Source organism: Bos indicus x Bos taurus, chromosome 13 (assembly GCF_003369695.1).
Source record: "Bos indicus x Bos taurus breed Angus x Brahman F1 hybrid chromosome 13, Bos_hybrid_MaternalHap_v2.0, whole genome shotgun sequence".
NCBI lineage: Eukaryota > Metazoa > Chordata > Mammalia > Artiodactyla > Bovidae > Bos > Bos indicus x Bos taurus.
In genome coordinates, this window is record NC_040088.1 from 53,095,822 (window position 1) to 53,122,462 (window position 26,641).

The following is a 26,641-nucleotide window of genomic DNA, read 5'->3' on the forward strand; positions in this document are numbered from 1 at the left end:
AGGAAATGGCAACCCACTCCAGTATTCTTGCCTGAGAAATCCCATGGACATAGGAGCCTGGTGGGCTACAGTCCATAGGGTCACAAAGAGTTGGACACAACTAAAGTGACTTAGCACATACTCAGTTGTATACAGCTCTCATTTCTTAGCATGAGTTCAGCCATTATTAGTAAATCCTTCTGTTGGGTTTATAAGACACCTGCTCCCCTCCTAGAAGGGCTGGATAGATTCTTATGGGCTCTTCCCTAGAGGCCTCTGATTATTTAACTAGTACATTTCATTTAAAATCACAGATATTTCTCTGAGCCCACCCAATTTATGTCTCCCTCTGCATACAGCAGCTGCCTCCTAAGGAAGGAGATGCGGGTTCAATCCCTGGGTCAGGAAGATCCTCTGGAGAAGAAAATGGCAACCCACTCCAGTATTTTTGCCTGGGAAATCCTACAGAGGACAAAGGAGCCTGGTGGGCCACAGTCCATGGGGTTGCAAACAGTTGAACACAACTGAGTGACTAAACAGCCACTGTATATAGCACTAGTTATATATGTACCTGTATGTTTCTTTTTTAAAAAATTTATTTTGACCACATTGGGTCTTCACTGCTGCATGCGGGCTTTCTCCAGTCGCAGCGTGCAGGCTTCTCGTTGCTATGGCTTCTCTTGTTGTGCAGCACAGGCTCCAGGTGCTCGGGCTTCAGTAGTCCAGTGCGTGGACTCAGTAGTTGTGGCATGTGGGCACACTGCTCCACAGCATGTGGGATCTTCCTAGACCCAGGATTGAAACCATGTCTCCTGCATTGGCAGGTGAATTCTTTACCAATGAGCCAACGGGGAAGCCCTCTGCATATTTCTTAGTGTTTAAATATATTGATGTAATTTGGTCCCATATTCCAAGCAAAAAACTTTACCAGGTACTATGGGGACACAGTGTATACACAACACATTATTCTTACCCCAAAGGGCTAACCATCAAGTAAGATGAAAGACACAGTAAGTCAAGAGTTAAATAATGATGAAGCAATTAAACATTAGCTTGGTCCTGGTGTAGCTGCTATGGGAATCAGAGGAAGAAATCCCACTAGGACTGGGTGTTCTTCTGTGGTTTCTTTCCTACATGCAGGAAGTTGTAATAATTTTCTTACTAAGTCTTGCAGGACATTTTGGGTGTAGCCCCTTCACCTACACTCAAAAATGGAAGTTTAGGTGTTGGGCATGAGTTGTGATGCTCCATCCTCCAAACGTGGAGAGGGTGTCGGGGAGAAGGTCATTGACCTCTAGAGACCCAAGAACTAGCACATTTGCACACATGCATGCTAAGTCGCTTCAGTCGTGTCCGACTCTGTGCGACCCCATAGATGGCAGCCCACCAGGCTCCTCTGACCCTGGGATTCTCCAGGCAAGAACACTGGAGTGGGTTGCCATTTCCTTCTCCAATGCATGCATGCATGCTAAGTCATTTCAGTCATGTCTGACTCTGTGTGACCCTATGGACAGCAGCCCACCAGGCTCCTCCATCCACAGGACTCTCTAGGCAAGAATACTGGAGTGGGTGGCCATTGAGAGGAATTTAAATCAGAACCCTGTAGAATCTCAATCCCCAACCTTTTTTGCATCAGAGGCTGGTTTCATAGAAGACATTTTTCCCACAGATGGGGTAGGGGAATGGTTTTGGGATGATTCAAGTGCATTATATGTTCCATGCACTTTTACTTCTATTATTACTACATCAGCTCCACCTCAGATCATTAGGCATTGGATCTGGAGGTTAGGAACCCCTGCTGTAGAACATCCAATCAGAAATTCCATCCAAAGAGGCTAGAAGTAGAGAAAGAGAAGAGATGGAGAGAAAATATAGGTATGAGGGTGGCCACTGGCTAGAATGCAAAGAAGCCAGGATAAGTGAAACCAGAGGATAGGCACAGAGTTTAGGAACATTCCCCATGTCAAAGACAACAGCTGCAGTAGCTTTTATTGAAAAGAATTGCACCTACGAGTTTTAGTGGGCTGAGTCATCAAAGGGTTCACTGAATGTAGACATCGCCTCCCACCAGGTGTGACCCTTTCCCATCAAGAAGGAGGGATGCACTCTTCCCAGGGTCAACCCTAATGCATCCTAGCACATTTCTAAGGTGAAAGAGGAGTTCCCATGCCTATGTCTCTGACTGATTTTAGTGCCATTGGATGCTCAGAACCTCTTCCAGCACACACTCAGGGATCTCAAGTGGAGAAGGGAGTCTGGGTCTTAGTGATCTAGATGAACATTAACAGAATGCATGGAGGTCTGAAGACCTTGAAGACAGCATCTCCTGTTACTCTGGAGACCCAGAAGTTGCGGTCTTCTAGCAGCTGGCTCGAGCAGAATTACATTGTGTCTGGAGGCCAGCCCAGACTCACAAATCCCCCCAGAGTCTAGCATTAGTTCTAAAACTCCTTATATGTATATGCTGACAGCTTCCTTAATACTGACCAGCTGTTAGGGTAACAGTAGTGCCAGGGATGACAAAGGACCAGCAGAAGTGGAACACTGATGGATACCAAAGGGAGGATTCTGGCCAGTGAGACATGGTGAGTCATTACAACTGAATTCTGTTGTGAATACAAAGAGCCCATGTCTTTTTCAGCAAGAGGTGCTACTCTGGAGTTCTCACTTGCATATTAACTGATGCAAGCCATGTGGCTGATGGTCTGTGTAGAGTGGGCAGATGGAACCAGAAGGTCTAGGACAGTCAGCTGTTTGGTCTGACCACAGAATCACCTGGGATATTAACACTACAGATGCTTGGGACCCATCCTTGACCTACGGAATCAGAATATTCAGGGGTAGAGCCTTGGCGCACATGCATTTTCAAACTCCACAAGTGATTCTCAGGCATAGCTTGGGTGGAGAACTACTATTCTTGAACAGTGCTCTACAAAATTAGGGTACAAAATGAGGACTGAATTCTGGTATTATGCAGTCAGCTAAACTGTGGAGATATATGGGGCCAGGAAATCCATGATCAAATGTGGTAGGTAGCAGAAGATCTTAACAAAAAGGGTGACAGCTGTTGATCCAGTGGTGAGTAGATAAATATACCTTCACCATGTGGCTAGAAGGCAAGTATTGGATTAGCCAAAAAGCTCATTTGGCTTATTTCATGACTGTTACAGAAGAACCCAAAGGAACTTTTTGGCCAACCCAATACTTAATTCTGTGTGAGATTATCTCCCTTTAGGTGGTACCAGGGAAAGAATAATACATTTTAGTCTGTGCTCAGTGCTTCCCCAAGAATATTATTTCAATTATCTTTCTTGGAAGAGAAGAGAAAGTTACAGTGGACATGGTTAAAATTAGGTATCAGTAATTTTTTGAAATATATCATTAAGTATAAAGAACCTTCTTCTGGTCATCTTGAGCTAGCCAGATACATCTTTTATCCCTAAGTATTTAATTCCCTAAGTTAAATAAGGTGGTACCAACAAGATTTGAATCACTGCTCTTCTGAATGGATTTGACTGAGTAAATAAGTCCATGGCTTATACATACTTGCCATCAGAACAAGAACCAACAGTGGAAACAAAGCTTAACTCTGATAATAATGGGAGGAGAGGGGAAGGAGGAGAAGCAGAACAGCTCTAAGAAATTAAAGCTCTTTGACAAGGGAGATGACTGCAGGGAGGATTAGCTGAGAGTCACCTTCTTCTGAAGAATATCCCCATAGGAAAGAAAAGGAAAAAATGTAATCTCAGCACCCAGTCATGCCAAGGTACGAGGAGATTATTAACCTTTGCCAGCCACCTACATGCCCACCCATGAAAACATCCTCCTTGTGAGCTCTGGTAGAAGAAGAGCTCATTGACAGTTTATTGTTGCCACCACATCCTTCTTTGTCAGTAGGTCACACTGCATTTCAAAGTTCCTGATGTTGACTGCTCAATTTGATGAAGACAAGAACAGGTTCCAATGGTTCAGATTCTAAACAACTCAGTCAATCAATCCATGGATTGTCCATGAGTTGGCAGCATAATATAATGTCATGACAGATAGAAGGCCACTCAAAAAGGTGGATCACATTTTATGTTTTGAATGGGATCAGGGGTCAGCTGGGGTACTGCCATTGCACCAGCAGAGGACATGGGCTCAGCCTCCCTAGGTGGCTGTGTAGAACAATCCTTCATCCATATTTTCTTTTTCTTTTGCACCCTCCAAATTCCATGACTGCCTCTTCATTTCAGGCAGGGGCCATGATACATAAGCCATCACTGAGAGTTATCTCATCACAAAGTTTTGGGGCTAAAAGGACTCCCTGTGAGGACACTTAGTCAACAGATATTTGGGCTACCAAGTATATCAGAGTTCCCTGGAGAACAGAACCACTAGGATATACTGCGTGTGTGTAGATAGCGTGTACACAGGAGAGTGAGAGCAGTGTAGTGAGATGGAAAGAGATGTATTTTAAGGAATTGGCTCACACAATTATGGAGGTTAGCAAGACCAAAATCTGAAGGGTGGGCTCGCAGGCTGGAGACTCAAGAAAAAAATCAGTGTTGCAGTTGAAGTCCAAAAGCTGTCTGCTGGCAGAATTCCCTCTTACATGGGGGAAGTCAATCTTTCATTCTATTCAGGCCTTCATCTGATTAGATAAGGCCCACCCACATGAGGGAGGGCAATCTGTTTTACTCAAAGTCCACCCATTTAAATGTTAATCTCATGCATAAACACTCTCACAGACACACCCAGGTTAATGTTTGACCAAATATCTGGGCACTACAGTCCAGCTAAATGGACACATAAAATGAACCATCACAGTGCCAAATGGGTACACTAATCAGCCTAGAAGACCATCACTCCTCAAGCATCAGAGAGTATCAGGTGCCAGAAGTCAGTAGCAGGGGTGTCCTTCCCCAGGTTGTAGGGTGGTGGCTAAAAGAACTAGGTATAGATAGACCCCAAATCCTTAAAACACCACCTGGCCAGAATGGGAGTCATTCTCTCTGAAAGTCACAGTGTTAGAAAGAATGAGAGAGACTAACACTGCCATCTGAATAGACTCCTTATTTCTAGCACACATTAGCACAGGGTTCTGAATAAGGATGGAGAGATGTGTCATCTTCCCAATGAGTTGGAGCAAAGCATCATCTCTATTAGAGTGAGGCCAAGAGTGGACTCTCGCATACTTCAAACTCCACTCTGCTGGAATACTGGCTTTTCAATGCTTTGAGGGCTATATCCCAGGCTTTTGTTTACCATTTGTTTTCCCAGAAGTCAAATTAAAATCTCTCTGGAAAAACTCTTAAGAGTAACACTGTGGATCATGTCCACCTTTATGAGTTTCACAGGACTACACATGAATAGGAGAGTCTATCCTGTAGAAGATTTTGGTAGAAGAAGACTATTGTGTCTCAATCCAGGGCAGTTAAGGTCACCACTGTCTCTCTACTGAAAAGTGACCCATCCAAAGCCAGTAACAAGCTTCCCAGGTGGTGCTAGTGGTAAAAAATCTGCTTGCCAATGCAGGAGACATAAGAGACGCAGGTTCAATCCCTGGGTCAGGAAGATCCCCTTGAGGAGCTAATGGCAACCCACTCCAGTATTCTTGCCTGGAGAATCCCATGGACAGAGGAGTCTGGCAGGCTACAGTCCATGGGGTTGCAAAGAGTCAGAAACGACCGAAGCAACTTAGCACGCATGCACAAAGCCAGTAAAACCAACAGGAGAGCAGAGAACCCATTATCGCTGCTGCTGGTGAGCCACCATGAGGGGTCTTGTCATACCCTGCAGATTTGGAAGTTCTGAGTTCCAAGTTTGCTTGCACTGACAAACCCAACCAGTGATCTAAAGAACTTACATGATGTGAAGTAAATCAGACCAAGCCTAAGAGAAGTGAGTTGAAGAACAATATAACCGATCCCCCATCTCGCTACCCAGCAGGCTGTAGACCCCTGAGACCAGGGTCTTGGTTTTGTTCTCTGTGGTATCCCCAGAATCTGGCACATAACAACCTCTGCTCAGGAAACTTTTGTAGACTGACTGATTGCTAATTAAATCAAGTCCAAAGCAATCTTTTTGTAAGCATGAACACGTATCATCACAGTGGTCAAAAAGGAGTGGGATTTTTTTTTGTAGGAAAATTGGAATGATCTCAGAGTGATAAATTTTTGAAATGAATTCATTTATAAAATGGCCACTGTCTCTGCCTGTCTAATTGGCCCTCTGTAAAATGAGACTGGGGAATGGCATATTTACTTAGCACCCATACCACACTTGGGGGCACATGTGATAGTTAAAATTTGGCAGGGTAGTGACACCTAAATTACTCATTCATAACAACCCTTTTCCTTCCTAGCAGAGAGACAGCATCCTAGAGGATTCTACCAGGCTGTTTAATCTGTCTGGATTTTTAACTTGTTGGTGGCAGAGACTGCATCTTATCCCCAAACCTACCCCACTGCTTGACATCTAGAGAGTCGATGCTCAGATGATGACCATCAAATGCTTATATTTTTAACGTTTTTTTGCCCAGTAAGGAGACTGGAGCATGGGGGAATTTCAGGAAGCCTGTGATAATAGAAAGTTGGTAATGTGCACAAAGCTGATAATGAGGGAATATCAGAAAGAATTAAAAGGATTAACAGGATATTGACAAGGATATGTAAGGATGGGCATGATAAAGGACAGAAATGGTAAGGACCTAACAGAAGCAGAAGAGATCAAGAAGAGGTGGCAAGAATACACAGAAGAACTGTACAAAAAAGGTCTTAATGACCTCGATAACCACAATGGTATGCTCACTCACCTAGAGTCAGACATACTGGAGTGTGAAGTCAAGTGGGCCTTAGGAAGCATTACTACAAACAAAGCCAGTGGAAGTGATGCAATTCCATCTGAGCTATTTCAAATCCTAAAAGATGATGCTGTCAAAGTATTGCACTTAATATTTCAGCAAATTTAGAAAACTCAGTAGTGGACACAGGACTGGAAAGGTCAGTTTTTATTCCAACCCCAAGGAAGGGAAAGTGTTAGCTGCTCAGTCGTGTCCAACTCTTTACGAACCCGTGGAATGTCCACGGAATTCTCCAGGTAAGAATACTGGAGTGGGTTGCCCTTTGCTCCTGACCTAGTGATCGAACCCACGTCTCTTTCATCTCCTGCATTGGCAGGCATATTCTTTACTGCTGTGCTACTTTACTGCTTTGGAAGCCCTGGCCCCAAAGAAGGGCGATGCCAAAGAATGTTCAAACTACCATACAACTGTGCTTATTTCACATGATAGCAGGATAATGTTCAAAATCCTTCCAGCTAGGCCTCAGCAGTACATGAACAGATAACTTTCAGATATGCAAGTTGGATTTAGAAAGGGCAGAGGAACCAGAGATCAAATTGCCAACATCCATTGGATCACAGAACAAGCAAGGAAATTCCAAAAAAAATCTATTTCTACTTTATGGACTATGCTAAAGCCTTTGACTGTGTGGATCACAGAAAACTGTGAACAGTTCTTAAAGAGATGGGAATACCAGGCCATCTTACCTGCCTCCTGAGAAATCTGTATGCAGGTCAAGAAGCAGAAGTTAGAACAATGGACTGGTTCAAAATTGGGAAAGGAATACGTCAAGGCTGTATATCGTCACCTTACTTAATTTAACTTATATACAGAGTAAAAAGTGTGAAAGTCACTCAGTCGTGTTCGACTCTTTGCAACCCCGTGGACTATACAGTCCATGGAATTCTCCAGGCCAGAATACTGGAGTGGGTAGCTGTTTCTTCCTCCATGGGATCTTCCCAACCCAGGGATCAAAACCAGGTCTCCCACATTGCAGGAGGATTCTTTATCAGCTGAGCCACCAGGGAAGCCCTATGTGCAGAGTACATCATGCAAAATTCTGGGCTTGATGAAACACAACCTGGAATCAAAACTACTGGGAGAAATATCAGCAACCTCAGATATGCAGATGATATCACTCCAATGGCAGAAGGCAAAGAGTAACTAAAGAGCCTCTTGATGAAGGTGAAAGAGGAAAGTGAAAAAGCTGGCCTGAAGCTCAATATTCCAAAAACAAAGATCATGGTATCCAGTCCCATCACTTCATGGCAAACAGATGTGGGAAAAATGGAAACAGTGACAGACATTTTTAGGCTCCAAGATCACTGTGGATGGTGACTGAAGACATGTAATTAAAAGATGCTCGCTCCTTGGAAGAAAAGCTATGACAAACCTAGACAGTGTACTAAAAGAGCTTAGACATCACTTTGCCAACAAAGGTGTGTATAGTCAAAGCTATGATTTTTCCCAGTAGTCATGTATGGATATGAGAGTTGGACTGTAAGGAAAACTGAGCAGCTAAGAACTGATGCTTTCAAATTGTGCTGCTGGAGAAGACCCTTGAGATTCCCTTGGAGTGGAAGGAGATCAAACTAGTCAATCCTAAAGGAAATCAACCCTGAATAATCATTGGAAGGACTGATGCTGAAGTTGAAGCTCCAATACTTTGGTCACCTGAGGCAAAGAGCAGGCTCATTGGAAAAGACCGTGATGCTGGGAAAGATTAAAGGCAAAAGGAGAAGGGGGCAGCAGAGGATGAAATGGTTGGATAGCATCACTAACACAATGGACATGAGTTTGCAGAAACTCCAGGATTTAGGGAAGTACAGGGAAGCCTGGCATGCTGCAGTCCATGGGGTCACACAGAGTTGGCCACACAACTTAGCGACTGAACGACAACAGGATATTGACAAATAGAGCAACACCCAAGGAGAATAACTAGAACATTAAGGAGGTGCCAGTGGTTCCCTGGCAGTCCAGTGGTTAGGACTCTGAATTTTCACTGCTGAGGGCCCAGGTTTGATCTCTACTTGACAAACAAAGATCCCACAACCCACATGGCAAAATAAACAAGCTAATGCATCTCACAACTCAAACAATTCCACAAGGACTTTGTCTTGAGGCAATTCTCATAGTTTGGGATATGAAAAAGTACTTTATAGACATTTCTCATTAAAAAAACCAAACATGTAAAGATAGGTAACCAGGCCATGAATAAGTACTTATACTACCAGGATGTTGAATAGATTCTGATTTATATGAAAGGATATAGAGTAAGAGGTTAGGTCTTACGGAGCTTCAAAGAACATGGAAGGTAGAGTTCCCAGTTTTAAAGAGCTTACATATTATACTTTTTCTTTTTTTTGCCTGTTGAGGCACTTTATTTGCACAGATGTTTTACATCCTTAGCAAAAGAATCACAGGATTTTCCCCCCTGTGTGTTTTTGTGTTGCTTCTTCATGGTCCATGATGCAAGCCAAGGCTGTCAGTACAATGAAACCAGACTGATACGACAGGATCAGGTCATTCTGCCCTTTTTCTAGATCTCTGAGATGCACATCAAATCTGGGGCTGATGCACATAAAATTTGGGCACGCCACACTTGCTTCACCTGCCTGTAAGGTTCCCAGCAGTTTTCACAACTCTGTGATCATCAGTGATTTCACACTCGCCAAGGCAACCATGCTTCACCATCAATAACTAGAAACCAGATGATGACAGGACAGCCTAATAAGAACCTGGGGTTTGCCTCTCTTGCTGGCACTGTTGATACTGTTGAGAGCATCAGCCAGACCTTCCTGCGCACCATGATGGCCATATGGAAAGATGGCGGAAAGCTACGCTTTTTCCTTAACAATAACCTGGACCAAGTGTTATAGCAAGAAATAAAAATAATCAGGGATTATTATCTGCTCAGATAACTGATATGTATAATTATATATATAATCTTTAAATATCTAAAATATCATGTTATATACAAATATATATTACAAACATTATTCTCTTTCATAAATCAAGTCATAGGTTAAAACCCCACAGGTAAACAACAAGGTCCTACAATATAGCACAGGGAACTATATTCAATATCTGGTGATAAACCATATGGAAAAGAACATGAAAAAGAATGTGTGTGTGTATATATATATATATATATATATAACTGAACCACTTCTCTGTGCAGCAGAAATGAACACAACACTGTAAATCAATACTTGAATAAAATAAATTTTTAAAATAAAAATTCAAACTTAAATCAACCTTGAATATTTACTGGAAGGGCTGAAGCTGAAGCTCCAATACTTTGGCCACCTGAGGCAAAGAGCCGACTCATTGGAAAAGACCCTGATGCTGGGAGGGACTGGGGGCAAGAGGAGAAGGGAACAACAGAGGATAATATGGTTGGATGGCATCACTGACTCAATGGATGCGAGTTTGAGCAAGCTCTGGGAGATGGTGAAGGACAGGGAAGCCTGGCATTCTGCAGTCCATGGAGTTGCAAAGAGTTGGACATGACTGAGTGACTGAACAACAACAAAACCCCACAAATATACTATCATCTTATAATAGGAATGGAGGGATTTACTACTTTCAAATGAGTAAGCCTTAAAGTTTTCATCATGTTGAATGCTGCCGAAAAATCTCCAGCTCCTCTCAGAACCCACTCATCCCATTATAACTATAAAGTGGACCCATTATTAATGACTGTATTTTCATTCTTGCAGGGCAATGAATCTCAACGATTGAGGTGCATGAATACTTCAAGGAGCTCATGAAAAGTGTGGACTTTTCTCCCAAGAAAAATGCTTTATATTTTACTTCATTGTAGATGATTTTTGTTTGCAAAGATCCACTACTTCAAAGGTGTATAGCTGTGTTTTTCATGTAAAAATTAATGTATGCTGCTGCTACTGCTAAGTCGCTTCAGTCATGTCAGACTCTGTGCGACCCCATAGATGGCAGCCCACCAGGCTCCCCCATCCCTGGGATTCGCCAGGCAAGAATACTGGAGTAGGTTGCCATTTCCTTCTCCACTACCTGAAAGTGAAAAGTGAAAGTGAAGTCGTTCAGTTGTGTCCGACTCTTAGCAACCCCATGGACTGCAGCCTACCAGGCTCCTCCATCCATGGGATTTTCCAGGCAAGAGTACTGGAGTGGGGTGCCATTGCCTTCTCCAATTAATGCATACTTCCTGAAATAAGGAATAAGTGCGTCCTTGGTAGCTCAGATGGTAAAGCATCTGCCCGCAGTGCGGGAGACCGGGTTCGATCCCTGGGTTGGGAAGATGCCCTGGAGAAGGAAATGGCAACCCACTCCAGTACTCTTGCCTGGAAAATTCCATAGACTGAAGAGCCTGGTAGGCTACAGTCCATGGGTTCGCAAAGAGCCAGACACGACTGAACGACTTCACTTTCACTTTCACAAAATAAAAATTGAACTAAACTAAAATTCACAAATAATAAAGAAAATCTTACCTCTGCTCATGTTTCAGCAAACAGCTGAACTTTGTTTGGCCTTGAATAAGAAGATGAAATTATAACGAGGTCCTGGTTACAGTGATGTTCATGTCGAGGTAATGTTTGACATCTACTCAATTTTGACTTTTCTTTCTGATGGCCGTAATGGAAGAAAATCCCAATACACAAAAATCTGATGAGGTGTTCAAAGTCAGAGTTCCATAGTTCATTTTGAGAAAGGCCTGGGACCTGGGATCCTTTACTGCTGTGCTGCAATGCTTGTACCTGGACAAACATCTCCTCAAGCAACAAAATGCTAAGAAACCATAAGGGACTAAAAATAACTATGTGTATGCACAGCTGGGGCAAATTCTGGACAAAAGATACACAGAGACAAAAAAAAAAACCCAACTGCTAGACTGCGCATGCCCCCTTCACACAATAGCACCAAAGCGGTGGGCAAATCACCAAAATCACCCCTCCAGCCTGACCTCTGGACACACTGCTACCCTCACCTCATGTAAGAAATCAGCTCACCTCTCCTTGGGGAGTGAGCAAAGGAACTTGTTTTTTGTTCTGCCTCCCCCACTGCTGCAGCAGGGACCCCAATAAAGCCTTGCCTGAATTTTTTGTCTGGCCTTTTCTATTGATAAAGGAGGCAAGAATCCTGGTCAGTAACAACCGTGTTAGAAGAGCCCAGGCTTATATCAATTCCTGAGATTCCAGGAAACCCCAATTCTCTGAATTGAATTAATGCCCCATCATCTCCTTTGTCTTGGAGAAGGCAATGGCACCCCACTCCAGTACTCTTTCCTGGAAAATCCCATGGACGGAGGAGCCTGGTAGGTGGCAGTCCACGGGGTCGCTAGGAGTCGGACACAACTGCTCGACTTCACTTTGACTTTTCACTTTCATGCATTGGAGGAGGAAATGGCAACCCACTCCAGTGTTCTTGCCTGGAGAATCCCATGGACAGAGGAGCCTGGTGGGCTGCCGTCTATGGGGTCGCACAGAGTTGGACACGACTGAAGCGACTTAGCAGCAGCATCTCCTTTGTCTATGAGGTGACCTTAGGAAAATCTGCATCCTTGTTATTCTCCTCAATGATTTTTTTTTAAGGAGACATATCATAAGCAGAGACACTAAGGCTTAGGAGCATCTGGATTTCTCATCCCCCGGTTCTCTACCCGCCTCATTCACAGTCCCTCAATCCTACTGGCTTGCATACTTGAAAGTGAAAAAAAGTGATAGTCGCTCAGTCATGTCTGACTCTTTGCGTCCCCATGCACTATAGCCCACCAGGTCCCTCTGTCCATGGGATTTCCCAGGCAAGAATACTGGAGTGGGTAGCCATTTCATTCTCCCAGGGATCTTCCCAACCCAGGGATCAAACCCTGCATTGGCAGGCCGATTCTTTACCACTGAGCCACCAGTGACTCCTTGTCTATTCCCACCCATCTACAACCTTCTCCACACAGCTGTGTCCTACGCAACAGCCAAAGATCCCAAACCTACTGCAGCCAAACAGAAGGATAACAACCCGAGTGTGGTCTGAACCATTTTCCGCCAGAAGCACTGTTAACAGCGTGGTTGGGTTTTGTAATAAATGGTTCCCTTATGAGGCCATTATGAGCACACCAGGTGGGCTGGCCTTTCGCTAATTCCATTTGTTCCTATGAAAGAACACGTTCCAAGCTCCACACAACCCATAAACACTGGCTTTGGTAGCACCATGTGTTCAGAGCTCAGGCATTGCTTGCAGAGGAAGCCACACTTGAACTTGACAAAAGTTTCACCCTCTTTAGTTTTAAGAGAACAGGGCAGAGATCCAGGTATATTTTACTCCTATGGGACTAAATACATGATTTACGCCTATCCACAGCCCAATTATCAGATACAGATGTTAACATCTTTTAAAGTTTAAAATTAAAAATGGAAGGTAAAAGGAATTCACACTCTGGAAGTGCACTTAAGCCCTTCAAATATTTTATCAAAATCTGTAGGAGAAATTTTACTGATCACAAAGAAATCTTAGCAGTAAGTTTCCATTGCTGACAGGGTACTCTATCCAATACTCTGTAATGACCTATATGGGAGTAGAATCTAAAAAAGGGTGGATGTATGTATACGTACAGCTGATTCACTTGGCCACACAGCAGAAACAAATGCAACACTGTAAATCAACTACGCTCGGTCACGTCTGACTCTTTGTGACCCCATGGACTAGAGCCCACCAGGCTCCTGTTTTAGGATTATCCCCATGAGAGTAATGGGGTGGGTTGTCGTTTCCTCCTCCAGGGGATCTTCCTGACCCAGGGACTGAACCTGTGTCTTCTGCATCTCCTGGATTGCAGGTGGATTATTTACCACTGAACCACCAGTGGTAAAGGAAGCCTGTAATATCAACTCTACACCAATAAAAATTCATTTTAAAAAAGGAAGATAAGGGCTTCCCTGGTGACTCACTGGTGAAGAATTCACCTGTCAATGCAGGGACATGGGTTCAATCCCTGGTGCCGGGAAGACCCCACATGCCGTGGAGCAGCTAAGCCTGTGTGCTAGAAATATTAAGCCTGTGGGCCAGAGTCTGGGAACTGCATCTACTGAAGCCTGAGTTGCCCTAGAGCCCATGGTCCACAACAGAGAAGCCACCACAATGAAAAGCCAGTCACCACCGCTAGAGAGTAGTCCGCGCTTGCTGAGACTAGATAAAAGCACACGGCAATGAAGACCCAGCACAGCCAAAAATTAGTTAATAACTAAATAAGGAAGGTAAAAGCTTCTAACCATCTGTTTGTTCACTGCCAGCCAGACCTCTATTTCCTCAACATTTTAAGAGCAGACTGGAGAGCTGCCATATTCACTGTGTTATCCTACAGGGCCCTCCTGGGCCAACCAACCTAACAGGGAAGCTGAAAACATCGTGATTTGTCTCAGATTAGAGACAACTGCCATCTCTCCAGATTGCCATCTCCCCAATGTGGTCAAAGTTGAGCCTTGCTATGTAACAACTGATTCCTGATTAGCTTTGGCCTTGTGTCCTCAGAGGCTAAAACCTCCGCAGAACACTAAGTTGGACACAGAGAGAATGTCCTTGGAAGGGCGGGTACACAGTCAGCCAGAATGCAACTTCCTGTCCACCTTCAGCTCCTAATGCACAGCTAGCATCTCCACGCTCAGCGGCTAGTTAATGAGAACGAAGCTGCTGTTTGAAATCTGTCTAATGCGTGATTAATTGAAGACACACAAGCTGACGTGTTGCTCTGGCATTATTACAATGTAGTGGTGTTTTCTGGTCTCACCAATGGCACAAATCTTCATCACAGCAAGCTTTCTGTGTTTGGGGTGGCAAATCTCCAGAACAGTGTTGTTTGGCAAAAACAGGCGTGTTTTTAGCAACAAAATCCAAGACAATTGTGTACTACAAGGTGAACCCAGCTGAGTGGGGGCCAATTAACTGAGCATCTGGTACATCTGGGCCCAAGTTATTAACCACAGTCTTGATTACCTTCACGTGTAAAACAAACGAATCTACCACGGTCTAGGTGTATTTTACTTTTTTTTTTTCACTTAAGTCAGAGATTCAAATTTGTCTGCAAATGTTCTCTGGACATTGGAATGTTCTCTGGATAATTCCGTGGGGGCTTTGTTTGTTTCTTTTAGTTTCTTGTGAAGGTTTTTTTTTTTAATCTACTTAAATATTTAGGTTTATATCCCTAATAAAAGCAATTATTTGTGTCGGATAGCACATTTTTGAATGAAACAAAAAGAACCTCCAAGTCAAAGTGACTTCAACATGAAAGAGTATTTAGGGGTCGCTCACCTGAAATGTCAATGAGTGAGGACGTCGTCAGATGCGGTGCGGTCAGAAATTGAGCTCCATGAATCCGAGCTTTCAGTTCCTCCTCCAGAATGGGGGCCAACAAAAACTGGAGTTAGATACCACCTCCTTCCCACCCTGGAGGAGAAAGCAAGTGTCTCACGTCGCGTCTATAGTTCTATAAACCAATCACGTCAGCTATTAGAATGATAGGCACTGATTGGCTTATGCCCGAGGTACAAGCTCCTTCCCAACCTATCATGTGGCCAGAAAGATGCAAGAGGGCTGTTAAATTATGCCAATCTATCCGTGGAATTCCTGCTGGGTTCATCAAACCTGAAACACCTGAATATTCTGCAGAGAGGCAGAGGGAGGGGTGGGGTGGGGTGGTGGGGAGGTTCACTATAGAAATAGGAAAGAGAGGTAGCGCATGCTACAAAAGCAACTATTGAATGCGAATGGCACCATTTTCTTAAAAAAAAAAGCCACTTTTTATTTTTATAATTGTCATTAGACATTACAGATATTTTTTTAGAAGCAGCATACTTTTAAGAGTGGAAAGAGCAAGACAGCAATCAGACAGTATCTACGCAAAAGAACAATTTTATGGATATTATCATGGTTAGGAATCCAAGTGTTCTGGAATCTGAGACCTTTGATTTAAGTTGTATCTCCAGGGACTACCCTGGTGGCTCAGTGGTGGAGAGTCTGCCTGCCAGAGCAGGAGACACAGATTCGATCCTTGGTCCTGGAGGATCTTACATGCCCAAGGGCAACTGAGCCTGTGCGCTAGAGTCCGGGAGCCACAACTACTGAAGCCTACGCACCCTAGAGCCCATGCTGCACAGCAGGAGAAGCCACTGCGATGAGAAGCCCCCCCTCACTGCAGCTAGAGAAAACCTCGTGCAGCAGCGAAGACCCAGCACAGCCAAAAATAAATAAATAAATAAAATCAGTAAAAGAAAATAATTGTATCTCCATCACTAACTAGCTGCCTGATGTTGGGTAAGTCATTGGCGTCTATGTCTCATAAATGAGAATAACAATTAGCATCTCCATCATCAGGACTAATGAAAACATTCATTCAAGTAACTCTTCTAGCAGTAATAAGTGTGCCATGATGCTATCCATCTTTCAGAATGTGGCTTCTATGGGCAGGGACCTCACCTGCCTTATTTACTGCTGTCCTCAGTGACTGGTGCTCAATAAATACTTGCAAATGAATCTCCTTTGCTCTCTCAACACCAGAATAAAGAAGAGGAAAGAGTTAAAGAAATTAGGGGCCAGTACAGCTGGAGCCAGTTCTTGGTTGGCGGCCAGCACGAAAATCCAGAAGGAATGGGGTTTGGAGCTGTAGATCCACTTTGACTGCTGTTGGAACTGTGCAGCTGACAGGGTCTGGAAGAGAAGAGAGTGAAGTGTTTGCTAAATCCCACAGCACAGGCTTTTTTTTTTTTTTCTTTTTGAGCCTGAGAAGCAAAAGGCGAAACTGGATCATCTGGTTCAGTAACATAATCTTAAAATAAAAAGAAAAATCTGGGAGTTTCTCTGTGGGAAAAAAAGAACAAGAGGATTCAAAGGGAAAAAAAGACAATAGAGGATTCAATCCCAACCATCTAAAAGCAAATATTGTTTTCTGGGATTTTCAGAGGTCATCTACAGAAAGAGAAAAAAATTACAAGAGGAGGAATAAAACTGTGGAGATGTTTCAGATATGGGGACTCACATGCATCTTTAAAATATACCTACAGGAATTACTTACTCATACAGATAAACATGCTCAAACTTATACTGGTCCTCCCCTGCCTCATCTGCTGGATTCCTGCCAAGATGTGGCACAATATTGACTGCAAAAATGGGTCCTGTTTTGTGAGAAGAAACAAAACTAAGCTAAACTCTGTTCCCAAGATAAGTGAATCCTCACTTTGGAATATTCAGAGAAACAATATAAGACAGAAGTCATGTGGAAGATATAACAAAAACACCGTTTTGCATATTTGTTTAAAATAGACTTTTAAAAATATGTATTTATTTGGCAATGCCAAGTCTTAGTTGTGGCAGGTGGGATCTAGCTGCCTGACCAGGGATTAAACCTGGGCCCCCCGCTTCGGGAGCACAGAGTCTTAGCCACTGGACCACCAGGGAATTCCTTTAAATAGACTTTTCATTTAGAATAGTTGTATATTTACAGAAAGCTTACCAAAATACATAGATATCTAAGCAGTTGCCATATATATCCTGTACCTAGTATCCTCTGCTACCATCAAACATGAGTTTGATACATTTGTCAGGACCAATGAACCAATTTGACAGTTAGTAACTGAAGCTCATACCTTATTCAGATGTCTTCAGTTTTTACCTAGTCCTTTGTCTGCTACAAGATTCCATCCAGAGTGCCACATCACATTTAGTCATCAAATCTGCTTAGGATCCATTAAACTGTGACAGTTTTAGACTTTCCTTCATTTGGGTCACCTTGACACTTAGGAGAAATCTGGGCAGGTATTTTGTAAACTGTCCCTCAATTTGGGTTTGTCTGATGTTTTTCTTTTGACTTGACAGGAATTTTAGTTTGGAGGAGGAAGACAAGTGTCCTTCTTACCAGATCATATTAAGGGTACGTTATCAGCTTGCCTTACCACTGATGATGTCAATCTTCTGTACTGTTACGCCCTTTCCATACTATGTCTTTGGAAGAAAGTCATCGAACCCAGTGTAGAGAGCTATGTTCTACTTCCTCAAGGGGACAGTGTCCACATACATTTTTTTTTTAAGTTTCTAATGTATAGGTATTTGTCTCTTCTTTCCACTTATTTATTTGCTCAATCATTTATATTGGTATGGTATGGACTTGTATTAGTCTACTAGCACTGCCATAACAGTGACTGGCAGCTTAAAAAATAGAAATTCATTTTCTCACCATCCTGATGGCTGGAAGTCTAAGATCAGTAGGGTTGATTCCTAATGAGACCTCTCTCCTTGGTTTGCAGATGGCTGCCTTCTCACTGCATGCTCACGGCGCACGTTCTGAGGGAGAAAGATTTCTGGTATCTCCTCCTCTTAAAAGGGCACTAGTCCTTTTGGAATAGGGCCCCATCTTTATGATCTAATTTAGGCTTATTTACTTCCTTAAAGGTCCTATTTCCAAATATAGTGTCATTGGGGATTAGGGCTTCAGCAAATAATTTTTCTTTGGGTGGGCGGGACACAATTCAGGCCTCATACCTCAGGGCTCATAATGATTTACTTTACACCTCGAGTTATAATCCAATACTATATTACTTATTTTGCTTTTCAAGTAGCCTTTGGGAGCTCTTTCAGTTGATTCTTGCCTCCCCTTGATAAACTCCATCAGTTTGGTTTTTGAGTACTTCCTTATTTTCTTGCTACAAGATACCCCAGGTTAATCTTGTCTATTACCTGCTCCCAGGATTAGCTGTTTCTCCAAAGACCCTAGTTCCTTCTACTGGAGAATGGTATTAGAAACCCACATCCGGTACCTGGGTTTGCTTGTTGCTACTGGGTATTGTTGCCTTTGGGCCCTCTCACTTCTTTCAGTGCTTCCTTGTATTGACTTTTCAAATAATCTGATATAGTGTCTTGTCCCAAACCTAGAAAAGAGAAATAGATTGATAGAAAAAGTAAGTTCTGAGGAATCAGACATCCTGTGATTGACCCTGTTTTCACCACATACCTCCTGCAAGTAAATTCTTGCAAGTTACTTAACCCCATCAAATTTAGGTTTCCTTATTTTTATTTATTCACTTTCTGAAATATGTATTTATTTATTTGGCTGAGCTGGGTCTTAGTTGAGGTATATGGGATTGTTAGCTATAGCATGTGGGATCTAATTCCCTGATCAGGGATTGAACTCAGGCACCCTGCATTGGGAACATGGAGTTTTAGTCACTGACCACTAGGGAAGTCCCTAGGTTTCCTTATTTTTAAAAGGGTATATTTAAAAATATGGTAAGGGAGATCCCTGGTGCCTAGGATTCCAGGCTTTCACTGCCTTGGCCTGGGTTCAATCCCTTATCAGGGAACTGAGATCCCACAAACCATGGGACCAAAATCATTAAATAATAATAATATGTTAAAAGAGATTATGTACATAAAAGGCAAAACAAAACATAAAGCTCATGACCAATAAATATTAATAATCCCTTAGCATAAATAGGCTACCTATTATGTCTGCAATTTGGACTTCTGAGCAAGAGATAATTGCTTTGCACAATATTTTTCTCCACGTGCAAAATCCAATGCAAGAATCAGTTGACTTATTAAGATTCTCTCCTGTATTTCAAACTTGTTGTTCTTCAGTCACTAAGTTGTGTCCAACTCTTTGTAACCCCATGAACTGCAGCATGCCAGGCTTTCCTGTCCTTCACTATCTCCCAGAGTTTCCTCAAATTCACGTCCATTAGATCAGATGCCATGCAACCATCTGTCTGTCACTTCCTTCTCCTCTTGCCCTCAATCTTTCCCAGCATCAGGGTCCTTTCCAATGAGTTAGTTCTTTGCATCAGGTGGCTAAAGTACTGGAGCTTCAGCTTCAGCATCAGTGCTTCCAATGAATATTCAGGGTTGATCTCCTTTAGGATGGACTGGTTGGATCTCCTTGCTGTCCAAGGGACTCTCAAGAGTCTTCTCCAGCACCACAGTTCAAAAGCATCAGTTCTTCAGCACTCAGCCTTCTTTATGGTCCATTAACCCATTTAGTCCTCACAAATCTATATGATTTGCTGTTTGTATCTTCATTTTACAGTTGGGGAAACCCAGGCACAAAGATGGTAAGTAACTTGCCCACATACAGGTAAATGGCAAAGCTGAGCTATGGACCCGATATCTGGCTCCAGAATTCATATTCTTATTACCTACTCTTTCTACATATATAAGCAGCACTGGTTTCTAAACAGAATCACAGTGTGACTGAGCTGACAGCAATGATTGGAGTTCAAGAGAGAAATGTTAACTGTGTTTAAAGCTAATCTCTCTTCTCCCAAGAATGAGATGCAACTGGATAAGGCCACACTGTAACTAAAGGCTAAATAGCAATCTTAATATCACTATGAAAAGAACTAAATTTTAGAGCCTTTCTCTCCCTGGGATTACCATTATTTACAGGATTTGGTATGAAAATATGTAGTGGCACAACTTTTTCAAGGATTTCGTAGGAAATCACTCTAACATCTATTTTGAACAAGTCCTCCTTGCAAACCAGTAGAAAAATGGCTAAGCTTAATCCATTTGGTTTAGTTTTCTCCTTCCAGAAATGCTGCTTGGCATCTTTCTTTTTAACTTTATGAGAGTGTTTTAGCTTTCATCTGCTGGTTTTAATTTAACTTGTCATATTTCTATTTTTTTGTGCATGTGCCCAGAGGGCTTTGGGAAAAGGACACATTTTTTAATAAGTCGAAACAATAAAAGCCAGAAAGGTCAACTTTAGTCAGTTAGTCACGTTTCAAGCCATCTAAGCAGAAGACAAGAAATTCACTTCCAACCTTCAGATTGTTCTCTCAAAGACTGCTAGCCCTGGAAACAGACTAGGGCACTGCTGCAGAGAGAGACTGTAAGTGGTCAAGGCCATGCGCACAGATGACTTACTGTCATGGTAAGCAGGAGGCTTCCTTACGTAAGTTACACAGATGACAAAAGGCACAGATACCACAGGAGGCTTGTTTTACGTGGGCACTAAAAGTCTTAACTTGATTCCATATCTTAGTTACAATCTGCTAAGATTGACGTTCTCTACGTCAGGGACACTAAAGGACACCAAGCCATAAGATCCCTAGTTTTCCAGATCTGGGTGCACAGTGTAGCAACCACATCTGTTTTAAAAAGTTGCATCATGAATAGTCCATTATTCTTTGGTGGATCATGTGGCTGTGTTCTTATTTGAAGGAAAATGATCTCCTAAAAGCTTCCCTACACCCATTCTTCTCTAACCACACCCTATCAGCTCTGCTCCTGGCACTGTTCTAGTTAACTATATTCTCATCAGGTTGGCATCTCCTCACGAGAACACAAGCTCCAGGAAGGGAAGAACTATCTCTCTTAAATTCACAATTATATCTCCAGGGCTGGCACTGTAAATAAGACACAGTTGGTGTTCACATCTGTTGATGGGATAAAAATAAGGAATAAGCAAATAACAAAGTTAGGTAGGGCCAATGAAACTGAGTAGAATATAGTCCTTGCTTGAGTGATATTGAAATCTGATTTGGATTTTGCAGGTAGCTGGAAAAATATGAAATATAGTTCCTTCCCTTCCTCCTTTCCTCCTTCTTTCCTTTCCTTCCATCCTCTGTGGCTCTTTTCTTCTTTTTCCCTTTCACCTGATTTGCAAAGTACCACAAGGAAATAAAGATGGTGATAAATGTGGGCGAGACCGACTCAAATTTGGGAACTTTGTAATGAAAAGTTCATCTAAATTGTTTGAGACGAAATCATTTTCTCACAAGAAAATCCCATACACTTTAATAGGATCACAGACACTAGAGGGCAGTCCTAGACACCCTCATGACACCTTCCAACCTTGAAATACACATAGCAATCTAGTCTAGGGTTTAAATCACGTTCAGATGGCCAATCAGATGCTCCAGCCTTCACCTCCTCCCATAGGTGGAGGACTCCTTCATGACGTCCCCACCTGTTTGTAGGAGATCTCTGGAGTCCTTTGCCCTCCTCCGAGGGCTGAATGAAGGGTAGCAGGAGGCCACAGCTGCTGTCTGCCCCTGAAGCCCACAACTGTTACCCTTGTCCTTGGTCCATGGAGCTGCCTGTAGCACTGTGTTCACGAAAGACTCTCCTTTCAAGTCCTGATGCAATGGGGTGAAGATTTGTGTCCGGCACTCCACCCCACCTCCAAATTCCCATGTTGGAATCCTAACCTCCAGTGTGATAGTGTTAGGAGGTGGGACCTTTGGGAGGTCATGAGAGCAAAGCCCCATGATGGAATTAGTGCCTTATCAAAGGAACCCCAGAGAACTCTCTCAACCCCTTTCTGCCATATGGGAGTACAATAAGAAGTTGGCAGTCTGCAACCTGGAGAGGCCTCTTGGGAGAACTCAACTGTGTTGCCATCTTGATCTTGAACTTCTGGTCTTCAGAAGTGAGAGGAATAAATTTCTGTTTTTAATAAGCTATCCAGTCTATGGTATTTACTTTCAGATACCTGAATGACTGAAGACACAAGTGAGGAGAATGCTTACTTTTCATCTTAAGTGACTCTCTTTCCCTGGGACCAGAGTAGTGAGGCCCTGCAGCCCAACACCTCACTGAAATTTAATAATAATAATAAAGCCAATCTAATATATTCCTTTGGCACTGAACTGAAACATAAGCCCTTGGGAAACTGGAATTCCCCATTGCAGATTCCAAATTTACAACTAAGATGTTGTGAATTCTTCCCCTGGAAGTTTGCCTTAGTCACTATGGCCAACCCATCAGATGTGTGTAGGTTTTCAAGATTCTGGAGTGAACTGGCCCTAATTAAAATCTGTAAATCAAGATCCTTCATATAAACTCAACTCCCCGGGGTCTTTGACTCTCAGGAAGATTTATCCCCAGATGTCAGGGCTCTGGAAGAGCATCATTGGCCTCATTTACCTTCCTTTTTTAGAGGAAGAACTGTTTTTATTTATTTTTATTTTTGTTTAAAGCAGAGTTGTATTTAAAAGGCTCATTCTAAAAAGAGATCGAGTTGGAGTCTGGTTTTGACTAGTGGGAATTTTCCTTCAGCTAAACCAACTGTTGACTGTGCTTGAACAACTGCCAGCACAGGGGCCATGGGCTGCAGCACTTTTAACTTAAAAGTGGCTAATAAAATCATGAAGGGAAATCATAAAAGAGAATTACAAACAAAATTATCAAAAAGAAAAAAAAAAGATTTTACTATAATGAGATTCACCCTCCAGGGACCAGAAATCGGAGATCTGCAGACATAAGCTTATGCCAGCAGAGACGCTTGACAGACTTAAGAGTTGTTTGCCCAATCTAAGTTTAATTGACCAGTTTATACTAATAGGTAGTTTCTAATATTGCAGAAACACTGAGTCCAGTGGGCAAAAAACAAAAACAAATTAAAAAAAAAAAAACCTTTGAGATCACCTCAATTACCACAAATACAAAAAGAGACTGAAAAACTATCTTGCATTGGGTGCTTAATTTTTAAAGCTGATGGAATCTTCAAGAGCATATTATTTTTACCTGGGCTTATTTTGTCAATGGTTTAAATAACATATTGAAGTTGTGGTGTATTAATGAAATAATCAGGTATGGACTCTCTTGGTCCTTGATTTGGAGGCAAGATCAGTTTTTTTTTTTTTTTTTGGGGGGGGTGCTATTTTTTTAGTCACACCACACAGCATAAGGTTCCCCAACCAGAAACTGAGCCCATGCCCCCTGAAGTGGAAGCATCACGACTTAAACCACTGGAGCACCAAGGAGGTCCCAGGATCACATGGGAACCACGCCAATCAGTAAGGATCACATTTTATCATATAAGGAAGTAGATTTAAACGTAGTGGGGGACAGTAATTGGTTATTAAGTAACAAATATATTTGATCTTCTGTTAAGAAGTATGCACTAATGGTTAAATGTTACAGCATCTCTATTTTTAAATATTTTGTACATGGCTACAAACCAGAGAAATATTTTTTTTTCCTGTGGTACTCTTTACTTATTTATTTTTGGAACGTTTGGGCCAAATCTGTTCCATCTTTGACCTTTGGGTTCTTTTCTTTTCTGTTTAGGGAAACAACTATGCATACCTTTCTCAGCATTAAACATACACACGCACTCACAGGCATGATAAACAATTACCAGACTTGCTTTTCTGACAAATAAATCAGTGCTAGAAGACCTTTAAAATGTCAAACTTCTCATTCAGCGTAAGACCTGTCATTGTCCATGTGTTTCTCTGACAGTATCCCAGGTTTTACTGATTGGCGTGGTTCCCATGTGTCAGAATAGTGAAATGTACAAGACCCCGATTCAGACCTATTCTGTCCCTGTAATTATTACAGTTTTTTTCCCCTAGCTTCTTGTGAGATTTTACTCTTGTCCCAGGTTTTTGGTCTCCAAGGGTACGTCAAAGAGCTTCAAGTTAGTTTGCTTTTCCTTCTCTCTTTGAATACCAAACGGAAACAGTGACAGACTATTTTCTTGGGTTCCAAAATCACAATAGATGGTGACTGCAGCCATGAAATTAAAAGACACTTGCTTCTTCGAAGAAAAGCTATGACAAACCTAGACAGCATATTAAAAGGCAGAGACATCACTTTGCCAACAAAGGTCCATATTGTCAAAGCTATGGTTTTTCCAGTAGTCATATACGAATGTGAGAGTTGGACCATAAAGAAGGCTGAGCGCCAAAGGATTGATGCTTTTGAACTGTGGTGCTGGAGAAGACTCTTGAGAGTCCCTTGGACAGCAAGGAGATAAAACCAGTCCATCCTAAAGGAGATCAACCCTGAATATTCCTTGGAAGGACTGATGCTCCAATACTTTGGCCAACCTGATTCAAAGAGCCAACTCATTGGAAAAGACCCTGATGCTGGGAAAGACTGAAGGCAGAAGGAGAAGGGGACGACAGAGAATGAGATGGTTGGATGGCATCACCGATTCAATGGACGTGAGTTTGAGCAAACTCTGGGAGATACTGAAGGACAAGGAATCATGTGTGCTGCAGTCCATGGGGTCATAAAGAGTCAGATAGGACTGAGTGAGTGAACAACAACCAAACCCTTTGCTGTGACCTCTTATAAAAGTACACAGCTGCTGTCATGACTTGCAAGCATACCCAAAGGGCCAGACCAGAAGCGCTTAATACTTCAGAAAAGTGACTTCTCATTTTTGCCATAAATTTCAAAAATATGCCTATAGACCGAATAGGCTGAGAAACTGGTTTTAGCATCTGAGAGTCCAAGTTCAAATCACACCAGTGGGGCTTCCCTGCTGGCTCAGTGGTAAAGAATCCACCTGCTGATGCAGGAGATGTGGGTTCAATTCCTGGTCCAAGAAAGTCCCGCACGCTGCACAGCAACTAATCCCCTGCACCACAACTATTGAGACTGTGCTCTGGAGCCTGGGAGTAGATAGTTACTGAGATCCACCTGCCCTCGGAGAAGGCAATGGCACCCCACTCCAGTACTCGTGCCTGGAAAATCCCATGGATGGAGGAGCCTGGTAGGCTGCAGTCCATGGGGTTGCCAAGAGTCAGACATGACAGAGCGACTTCACTTTCACTTTTCACCTTCATGCATCGTGGAAGGCAATAGCAACTCACTCCAGTGTTCTTGCCTGGAGAATCCCAGGGACGGGGGAGCCTGGTGGGCTGCTGTCTATGGGGTCGTACAGAGTTGGACACGACTGAAGCGACTTAGCAGCAGCAGCAGCCACTTGCCCTAGGGCCCATGCTCTGCAATGAGAGGCCCATGAACCACAACTAGAGAGTATCCCCCGCTTGCTGCAATGAGAGAAAAGCTGGCACAGCAATGAAGCCCCAGTGCAGCCAAAAATAAATAAATAAAAATTATTAAAAAAAAATTACACCACTTACTTGCTCTGTAAATGTGTATATGCTTGTAGCTCTCTGAACCTTAAGGCCCTCATCTGTACAGTGGAAAGTGACACTGTATAAAATGTAGGCTTGTTGTATAAATCAATAACAAGTGTGTTTTAGAAGAAAGGAACAAGTATATGAATCCAAATATATGGCAATATGATATAATTGGCTGTATTGGCAATATAATGAAGCTGTGTATTGTCACCCTGCTTATTTAACTTATATGCAGAGTACATCACACGAAATGCCAGGCTTGATGAAGCACAAGCTGGAATCAAGATTGCCAGGAGAAATATCAATAACCTCAGATATGCAGATGACACCACCCTTATGGCAGAAAGAGAAGAATTAAAGAACCTCTTGATGAAAGGTGAAAGAGGAGAGTGAAAAAGTTGGCTTAAAACTCAACATTTAGAAAACTAAGATCATGGCATAAGGTCCCATCACTTCATGGCAAATAGATGGGGAAACAATAGAAACAGTAACAGACTTTCTTTTGCAGGGGCTCCAAAATCACTGCAGATGGTGACTGCAGCCATGAAATTAAAAGATGCTTGCTCCTTGGAAGAAAAGCTATGACTAACCTAGCAGCTGCTGCTGCTGTTGTGTCGCTTTAGTCGTGTCCAACTCTGTGCAACCCCATAGACAGCAGCCCACCAGGCTCCCCCGTCCCTGGGATTCTCCAAGCAAGAACACTGGAGTGGGTTGCCATTTCCTTCTCCAATGCATGAAAGTGAAAAGTGAAAGTGAAGTTGCTCAGTCGCGTCCGACTCTAGCGACCCCATGGACTGCAGCCTACCAGGCTCCTCCGTCCATGGGATTTTCCAGGCAAAAGTACTGGAGTGGGATGCCATTGCCTTCTCCTTGACTAACCTAGACAGCATATTAAAAGCAGAGATAGTACTCTGCCAACAAAGGTCTGTCTAGTCAAAGCTATGGTTTTTCCAGTAGTCATGTACGGATGTGAGAGTTGGACTATAAAGAAAGCTGAGTGCCG

General features: G+C 42.8%; 1 long non-coding RNA gene across 1 annotated transcript in view; it reads right to left on the reverse strand.

The window, feature by feature from the left end:
• LOC113903546 overlaps positions 1–18,683 on the reverse strand; it is a 92,212-nt gene extending 73,529 nt beyond the window's left edge. Inside the window, exons 1-2 of the long non-coding RNA XR_003514171.1 lie at positions 18,577–18,683; positions 15,080–15,214 (exon numbers count right to left, since the gene is read on the reverse strand). This is a non-coding gene — a long non-coding RNA (uncharacterized LOC113903546). The remainder of the gene's footprint in view (positions 1–15,079; positions 15,215–18,576) is intronic.
• Positions 18,684–26,641: the final 7,958 nt, after the last annotated feature.